Here is a 9808-nt window from a genome sequence, read left to right as displayed (position 1 = left end):
TTTGTTAGTGCCCAGGCGATGCTTGTTACTGCAGTAAAGGAACGTTACTTTCTGCAACTAAAAGCACACAACGACGTGTGTTATGTTGACCCACAGTTGACTGAGCCCAGGGAGGTGTCCAGAAACTCAATTACAGCTCTGTAACATGATTCCATAGGTTAACATGTAACATGGCTCCATAGGTTATGTGGTGCCTTTGATGCGGAGTGCAACTTAAAATAATTTAAAACCTGAAGAGTTAAATAATTCTTCTTCCAGGACTGTCTAGACAAACACTGACGTAAACCATCGTAGTGCAGAGCCCTAATAATATATATTTATGTATCTTGATAAAAAAAAAGATTATATAAAATTACATTCCGGGCGTTACAATGTTTTGCTTTGCCATCTGCATATACCTTAACGTACAGAAAATGAACCTTAATGTATTGCGTAAATAATTAAGCATTTTCTCAACATCTCATTATACTCTACCTGTTACCAAAGAATGCATTTTTATTCTTGCTTTCTGTACTTAGCCAGTACAACATGTTAATGTCTACCGCATACAAAGCAGGGACTCCAATGCTAAGTAAATATCTTGATTTTCAAATGTGCAGCTCCATGCATCTTTCAGAGGTGTGAATAAGGAAGGTGTTTAGAATGACTAAAGTAAAACATAATGTCTATAACAAGTTCAAAAGCAGGATAATATGTCACTTCTCTTCCTTAGCTTCTTAAACTCAGTCCGTAGGGGCTAGGAATATGACATGAAGTACAATGACCTACGACAAAAATGATTTAGAATGTCGACTTGATGAGAACTTTAAGGTGTATTTCTTTAGTTAGTATTTTGGACCTGAGCAGAATATAGCACTTAATTTCCAGTGAACACAGAAAAGGGGGAGCTTCCTATCAAAGGAGCGGTATAGAACAAACCATTTTTATTCCGGTTTTTGTATGGGTTCATGTACAGTTTTACTGAGCTCTTTTCTGAATTTGGGGTTGAGTAAAAGAATTTCAGCTTGGGTTTAATGACAGTTAACTCAATATTTAAAAGTCTCCAAAACGTGATACCTAACAATCCTCTGCCGAGGTTCACTGCATAGGCTGATGAATCTAAGATGGGCAGCTTTTATGGACGTGATCTGAATTTTATGCTCACGACAACATTTTGTGAGGTCTAATTTTGCTCGCAATACTTTTACATAACAGCTTAAGCACACGTTACGTTAAGTTCTTGTGGGTCTGCAACGAAGACCAAATGCTGGTACCGCTGCCAAACTACCCTCTAGTTCCGTTGGTAACGGACTGTAACTAAAGCTGCCAAGTTCGAGACACGACTGTATTCAAGTTAACTGATCAACAGTGACATCCATATACAAAGGAAGCATCAGCTAGTAACGGACCAGCAAGAGAAAAAAGAATAAAGTGAAAATAAAATCTCACACTTTTAGACCAAATGTTCCTTTTTTTTTACTTCAAAATTAAGAAGCAATACCATTTTTCAACTGCAGCAGTCTTAATACTAATATATCAAATTATAACCCCTCAAGAAATAGAAAAATCAAGGCCATAAGCAGTGATACGAACATTCACAGGCCTTTAGGTTGAAAAATACAGAGAAAACAGAAATTTAGTCTTGATACAGACATGTAAGATGACAATGTCTGCGTATCTTTCCATTTGAATGAACCCAATTATACTTTAAACTTAAATTGATACCTGGGTACACTGAGAAATGGCTTCATCCAGTGCCAGTGCGCGCTTTTTGACTTCTTCCTTAATTTTACTCTAAAGGGTGTCAGCTGCCACATATTCCTCTTGGATAGAAAAACCTTCCCCTGGGCTCAGCTCCCGCAACTGAGGCCCAGTTTTGTTCATCTTATCTATAGGAGGCTTGTGCTCAGCCATCAGCCCACGCAGTTGCTATAACAAACAAAACAACTTCTCAGTTTCTTATGCTTGCACCACCACATTACAGCTGTCCACACTTCTAACACAACCAGCTGGCGAGAAATTCCAAACAAATTCCCTTCATCCTAATGTCAAGCGCAAATAATATTGAACAAAGGTAGTGATTGCTCTGCCAGTGATGGCTCCCATTCCAACAGAGAGCTATCCAGGCTTTAAACACCACAATTAGAGACGCACTGGAAAGGTCCAGGCAATACTCTCGTAGGACAGATGATTGGTTACAGGCAAAATATAAGATGCTAACTATGCATATGATCTTGGCAACAGACACTCCCCATACCTAGTACCTATAATGACAGAAATGTCAACAATATTCCAGGCATGTGCATAACACCACTGCATATATACTTTTCGTGTTGGTATTTGTCACTTGCCTCAAACCCTTCCATTGAAGAACATCACAGAAAGAGGTACCGGCATTGCAAGAATATGAATTCAAATTATCCTTGCTTTAAGAAGAGGGAAGTAGCACAAGGAAGAGTCAAAGAAATCAGTGAAAAGGAGAAACGGACAAGGAAGACCGATTGGGAGAGACTATCAACCTAGTTTAGCAGTCTCCTCTCTGGCCACAAGACCCCTCTGTCTTCACAACAGCGCTATTTCTTAATTGACACAAAGTTTAGCAAGTAATTAATAAGTAAATTAAATTTCATCTCAGCTGTCTACTCCCTCTCATCATCCACCCCCTAAGTAAGTCAAAACTGTGCATAAAACTTGTGGAAGTGAAAGGTCACAAGGTGTCTTCCAACTTGCCAAAGGATTTGGGTTTTGTTTACTTGCACCCGTAGATCTGACAAAAGGGAAAGGTTTTTTGCAGGAGTAGCCCGATCCTTCCCTCCACTTTTATTTATTTTCTCAGCTCGTTCCTCCCTTTTCAGGAAAATCCCACTCTCTTGTCAGGCACTGTCCCTCCTGGTGCTGTGAACTCCATGCATTTCTACCCTATAGCCCCTGTGCAGGAACATGAGAGGCACATGCTCTGTTCCGCTCAGCTCAGACTTTGTTTAAGTTAATGAAGGCACAGAAAAGGGCCTGTGTCAGTCTCGGTGTAAATACATCCTCTTGTCTTCAACTAAGCTTCTTCCCTTAAAACGACATCCTGATACTGGCTCGCTTACTTGCTCCTCCCCAGAGAAGGAGAGGTTGAGAAGATTGAAAAGACAGTGACCATGACTCTCAGCAGCCCTCTGATGGCAAAACAGCAATGAAAACACAAATCCCCCTGACTCTAGCTCTTACCCAGAATGTAACTCCTTGTGTACCTTGTAGCAGGGAAAATAATGCTGGTTAGCGGAGAAGAGGCAAAGGTGAAACTAAGGGCAGCCTGAAATTTTTTAGAAAATAATTTTGTGTGGTTTATTTCTGTGCACAAATAGATGATTTGACACAAGGCCCACAAGCGTGCACATTTCTGGGTCCAAACCTTACGCTAGTGCTCTGCCCACGGCTTAGTTCAAACCAAACTGACTGCATGCTACTCACACAGAACCGACTCTATGAATTCCATGACTTGGAATAAAGACGGTCATCAGTAAATATATCAGAACAGAAAGGTAAGTAAATACAGAAAACGGTTTTCAATTCACATTCAGAACCTTTTTTTTTTTTTTGAATACAACAATAAATGACTTGGTCTTCTCCACGATCTACTATTGGGTAAACAATTCCAGTAAACAAGTATTCCAGATCAGATTACGTGTTAAAATTGCCTGACATTAATCTTCTACTTAACAATCAAATCCCAGCTAATGGCATAGCCCAGGGAAAATGCAAAAACAGAAGCTCATCTGAAGGGCCTCTCATGCAAGCAGAATGATTGGGGGGACAATCCTGGAAGTAAAGCAAGCATGATTTGGTTCACAGTGACTAAACAAGATAGTTTGTCAAGCTCATGTTATATAGCTAGTCTTAACAGAGCCTGTTTGTTCATTGTGGACATAACAGGAAGACAAATGAGTGGACCCACTGTTTACCAGTACATAGTAGTGGCATATCTTCATTAACTGGTCCCAGAGTAAACAAAAAAAAACAGAGTAAAACTTTGAAGCCGGGGTTCATCCTATCTAACTGGAGTCGCTTAATTGAGGCAGCTAAAAAAACCCCAATCCTAGTTACTCTGTGCTCAGCAGGGAGAGAGAGGTCTGTCCAGTAGCCATATGGGTTTGACCTCACTGCACGGTGCGATCTGCACGCTCACCCTGGGGCCTCTGTGCAGAGGAGAGAGAGAGAAACCAAGAGGCCCAGGGAGCAGGAAAGAAGGGTGACGGGGAAAGTAGAGGGAGAGGAAGGATGACAGAGAGAGAGAGGGGCTTGGAGAAAAGAGAAAGGGCGAACAGGGAGCAGAGCACAGCAAGAGAGAGGAAGGGAGGTACAGGGAGGCGAAAAACAGGACCCAGAGGGAAAGGGGAAGGGCAGGGAGGAACAAGGAGGCAGAAGAGGGCTGACAGGAACCCAAGGGCCCAGGACTCACTGCAGCTCGCGGCTCTGCAGATCTGTCCTGTCGGCCTGTGCCAGCCTCCCCTCAGCCGACACAAGATGGCCGCCGGGAGCCTCGTGCCGGGTCCACAACTCCCAGCGTGCCCCGGGGCGCCCCTCCTGCCCTCTGACCCCGCGGGAAACATGGCCGCCTCCCCGGGGGCTGCCCTGGCCCAGGGCCAGGTCCTGGAGCATGGCTGGGAGGGAGAGAAGGTGGGGAGAGGGCAGCGGGGTTGGGGGAGAGGGCCGGGAAGGGCCAGAGGGCCGGGGAGAGCAGAGGGGAGCTGGTCAGGGAGGGGAGGGAGGAGAAGTGCTGGTGAGGAACGGGCAAGAGATGGAGGGCAAGAGACGCTGGTTAAGGACTCGTCTGCTGAGACATGGCTCAGGACCACACCAGGGCCAGCAGCGCTGCTTTCTGCATCCCGTGGCGGTGCTGGGCAGAGGGACGGGTTGGCAGGTCCCGGCACGAGGTACGTGTGTGGGACGTCAGGGTGACTCTCGCCTGGTTTTTCCCAGCAAAGCCCCAGCCGGTGCCAGCCCCGAGCTGCAGCCCCGGGGCCGAGGCTGCAGGAGCCGGGCATTTCTGCAGGTGCCGCACCCTGCCGTTGGCTGCCCTGGGCTTCCCCCCCGTTGTCTGCAGCTCTGCTTTCTGCCAGCTCTGAGGGCACCGCAGAATGGCTCTCCTGCTCCCCAAAGCTGTCCTGACCCATGTCTGCAGCTCGTGTGTGGCGTCTGCATCACACAGCGGTTTGCGGGTGGCAGCTCTCTCTTGTGGCACCCTGGGAATGGGGGCCAGGCAAACCCCATCTCTCCCTTTCGATCTTTGCCCCCCAGGGAGACCAAGCAGAGATGTACCATGTGCTGGAGAGCATCCTGCAGGGAGGCGACGGCTGATGGCAGAGCAGCGCTGAGAGCCTCCTGACAGCAAAGGTGCCCAGTGGCCGCAGAGGAGCCCAGGGGAGCTGATTCTTTTGGAGGCCACCAGGGCAGCCTTCCTCCGCCCCTGGATTTGGTGAGCGATGGAGCAGTGCAGAGCCGTCCCTCAGGCATGCAGGCCTCAGGAGGGCTTCCCAGTGCCCCAGTGAGAGATCCTGCTCCCAGGAAGCGCCTCCCCATGGAGCAAAGGCCATATCCAGCCACCCGGCGCTGGGTACGGCTGCCCCAAGGGGTGTCTCAAGGAGGACGGGGTCATCTGTCTGATGGCTCTGACACAGAAATGGTGAGCTGAAGCCCCGTGGCCATGGCTGGCTGGGTCAAAGTCTCCGAGTTTAGTGACATTTGGTGAAGTCCTGGGCTAAGTATCGCATGACTTGAAACATTGCTGAAAAAATGGTGGAGGTTTGTCTGCGTGTTCTGGATGCTTCTGGATGCTGGACTGTGGCTAGGAGGGAATGTGCTTAGTTATTTCTCAAAGGGAGACAAAGTAAGTGCCTAAGTAAGGGTCAGTGTAACTCTTCAGAGCTTTGGCTGTTTAAATGTTGACCTGAACTTCTACAGAAACGGTAAAACGCTTGCACTTCTCTTCTAGTTCATGCGTGGGTACAGGGAAGAAGGCAGCAGACGTACACATTAGCTAAACCCCCTTTTTATTGCTGGCGGTAAAGGCGCCTCTCGGCTGGGAGCCCGAGAAGGACCCCGTGTTACAATTCTTGCTCCCTTACATGCCATCCTAAGGCGATTCACATATGCATTGTTACAGTCTAAGAAACCTATTGGCTTTGGCCATGAGATCGCCTGTTACCATTCACTTTGGAGGAGTTGTTGACGTGACCCGCTTTGCAAGCACGCTTCATTCATATTTAGTAGCTGAGTTTGCCCTCTTTCGTTGCACCTTGGCGGCTTTCACCTTGTTTCCGTCTGGTTTCTTGTAACAACAGACCCACTTGCATAGGTGAGCTCACTGCTGGTCAAGTTCTCTTGCGCGTGTCTCGGAAGCCATCTTTACAGAGGAGCTTTTTCTTTGTAGCCCAGTGCGCTGGTCAGCTTTTTCAGCAGGGCTAGTTCAGAGCCTACGCGGCAGGACACAGCTGCCGCATCAAAAGTTTGCCTTCTATCCCACAGGAGCTTGATGGTGAAAGCGCCATTTCTAGCTTTACGAAGGAGACAGAGAGGACCAAAGCTCCCTGAGCTTTGTTGGGCTGAGCTGGCCTTCGGGATAACTCGGCTCCTTCCTTTGCCACTTGCTTGGCTACTTTTTTCCAACCGTTGATGGTTTACTGCCCACTTCTCCTCAACGGCCATCCTCTTGCAAAGGTAATTACGATTTGAACTTTAGGACAGATGGTACAGTAGGTAGATACGGGATCAAAGTATAGGCTGTTCTCTACCTTGGGAAGGGTAGGATGAGCAATTACACCTTGATAGGCTGTCCAGGTATGCGCTATGGGTAGAGTTCCTATTTGCTAATTGTTGTTTCTTTAGCATGTGCTGGGGGCTCGGTCTGGAATGACAAGAAGCCCACCCTGACTGATGCGGTGGGAAGGGAGACAGCAGAGGAGCACAGCAAAGGCAGCTGTTAAAGGAGCGGCTGAAAGCCAGTGCCTCCTGCATCCAAGGTGGGAAAGTGTGGGCTGGAGAACCAGAGGGCTCTGCTGCTAAAGGCAGCCACAGGGAAGCAGCAGGTCCTCTTCCGTGAAGGTGACGCACAGTGCAGCCTTCCCAAAGGGCCTTGGTAACTGCTGTCAGTGAGAGTCCAGTGACAGGGCCAGGAGGGCCATCAGCCTGCAGCTGTGCAGCGGTTGTAACTACCGCTGAAATGGTTGTAGAGGGGGATGCTGTGCTGTGGGTTTGGCTTGGGGTTCTTTTCTTAACTATTTTGTTGGGGTGCAACTATTTCTTTGCACTCAGGTGGGGGGACTGGCGCTGATCTTCTCTTTCTGGAGCGTGTCCTGGCATCCTTTGTCACCCAGAGCTTTCCCCTCTGTTCCTGAAGAGGAGCGATGTCCCCGAGCTGCGGGGCTGTGCTCTCCGCACCCAGTTCATCAATAAATTTGTTGTGTTTCATAAGATACTGGTTTTGCACAGATACATAGTGAAGGTAAGGGTGTTTTCCATGCGAAAACACAAAAATACCCCAGTGGTTTTCAGAGCACAGCTAGGGAATACGTTTTGGTGTAACATGTATGAATGCCAACTTTTGGGTTTATATGCATAACCGTGACTTGCAGTTGTTATTCGTCAGATGTAGATGCTTAAACTCACCTTCAGAAGAAAAAGGAAAAAAAAAACAGACCAGGATTTTCTGCCTAAGTGGGATGTTTGGAATTCCTATGTGTGGACATACAGTATTGCATTTTATACCTTTGTCTGTGCAGCAGTCCTGACAAAATGTTGAAATGATCTTGGAAAGAACAAAGTGAAGGTTGAGTGAAGATGGCCTCCTTGTTCAGATTTTTCTGAGTACTCCAAGCTTTTACAGTTCAGTGACTGTTACTTTTCACAATGGAAATCTAGTACTAGAAGCAAAGCTAATATGAGGTAAAAGTAAACAGGATTTTAAAAATCAGTGGAAAAATATGAGATGATGCTTTTAGAGATGCCAGGAAGGCAAAGGGATGGTTGGGACCTATTTTACAAAGGGGGTGGGGGGATGTCCTCTTCCACGTTTACTCCAGAGGCGTGTTCTGTAAGGGCAGAATTCCCTTCAAAAAGCCCATACTCAAGAATAGTGCATTTAGACTTGCCTCCTTTTAATTTGATCTGAATTTCTTATCATAGATGTTCTCACAATATCGTGGTAGAACGGTAAACTCCAGAACTAGGGTTTCTTGAGTACTCTTTCCTGCCTGTACCATTCTGTCTCAAGCCCCTTGGAGAATGTGCTATTCTGCTTATCAGGCAAAAGACAAAAAAGTACAAAACCAAAAATGGGACTCTGAACTGCTCTTAGGTGAATAGTTTTAAGGAAGAAGAGGGCTCTTCAAAGACTGTCTCTGCAGCTCGGAACTTGCTCGAGTTCAGTGTTACAGCATGCGCTTGACGGTTTTAGTAATGCTGTGATGCGATGTCTTCAAAACAAACTCCTGCTAACTCCAAAGGAAGTCATGCCCATAGGAAGAATATACTGAAAAATGATGCCTAAATTGTGAACTATTCCTATTTTGTGTCTGATCCCTGAGCAAAATCTCCCTGACAGAGCTTGGCTTGATATCCAGTATCTTTGGTTTTCAGACCATCGTTCTGCAAAGCTAAGGGCTTTTAGCATTTGAAACCGTAGGCAGATTACAGGGAATGGCTGCGGGTAGCACTTTAAAAGAGTTACTCATATCCAGCTGGTGTAAGTACAATATAAAACCATTCTCATGGGAAAGTCTTTGCATTTTAAGCTTGCTCAGTCCAAGTGTCTCAGGTAGTAAGGGCAGGTTTTTTTGGGTCGTATGTAAAAGGTCAGAAGGCTTTCCTCCTTTTCAAAAGACTGACATGGTGTAAGCCAAGGCAAAGCACGGGTAGCTTCAGGCACACACTGTTTTCTAAAGGCTTTTAGAGGCTGTCTTCGTATGTAGTTTTGTTTGAGTCTCTCTGCTCTGCAAGAAGGGAATTGAAAGAATTAACGTCCCTTCACGTTTAATTCAAAGGAGATGATTAGCTTCAGAGGGGAGATACCACTTTAGTTTGAGCCAATTGTGCCTACTTGTGAAAGCAAGCTCAAAAAAGGCCAAAAGTTCTGTGATGCAAATTCTAGCACTGCCAGTTTTGGCTCCATTCAAATGTAAAGCACTGAGAGGCCGAGAAGTGTGGTTGTTGGTGGAAGAAGCTCCAAGAAATAGGCAGAGACGGCAGGGTCTCTTCTGCGTTCCCTCAGTCTTGAGCACTGGTGGCATTAGGTGAATTGTTTGAGTTAACAGCTCTGGAAGCAATGGCGTTTTCATGCTTTAGCTCGGTGCCTGTTTTGTTGCAGGGCAAGCTAGACAGACTTTCTATCTGTCAGGGGATTCTCTGAAGTGCTGTGTAATTACGTATTAATACTTAATCCTTAATCCTTATGAACGGACTAGGGTTTTTTTCTGTGTTTCTCTTGTTTTCAGAATACACCGATGACAATGCCCTGATTCCTAAGAACTCATCGGTGATTGTCAGAAGAATCCCTGTTGGAGGAGTTAAAGCTACCAGCAAAACATCTGTTAGGTAAGTATCCACAAACCATTGTATTCTTTGTTAGGGGTTTTGGTGTGTTAACTTTTTAAATTTATATTAGCTTACAGGGCTTTCAGCTTGTATCTTTCTTGTTAAAGCTGCTGTTAATTTTTGTTGTCCTGGGCTAGATTTTAATGTATCTGCCCCAAAGCAGGCTGACATTTTTAGTCCTGTTGGGACATGGGGTTCAAACTCCATCAATTACAACTTTTAAGGTGACTCTGTTGGGTTTGTTCTTGGGGCT

At 46.2% G+C, this 9808-nt stretch overlaps 1 pseudogene; it reads left to right on the top strand.

Moving 5' to 3' along the window:
- The first annotated feature begins 4879 nt into the window (after positions 1–4879).
- LOC141736955 (endoplasmic reticulum chaperone BiP pseudogene) overlaps positions 4880–9808 on the top strand; it is a 37876-nt pseudogene continuing 32947 nt past the window's right edge.

Source organism: Larus michahellis, unplaced genomic scaffold, assembly GCF_964199755.1.
Source record: "Larus michahellis unplaced genomic scaffold, bLarMic1.1 SCAFFOLD_78, whole genome shotgun sequence".
In the NCBI taxonomy this organism is placed as follows: domain Eukaryota; kingdom Metazoa; phylum Chordata; class Aves; order Charadriiformes; family Laridae; genus Larus; species Larus michahellis.
Note: the sequence above shows the minus strand (reverse complement) of the source record. Positions and strands in the feature narration are given on the sequence as shown.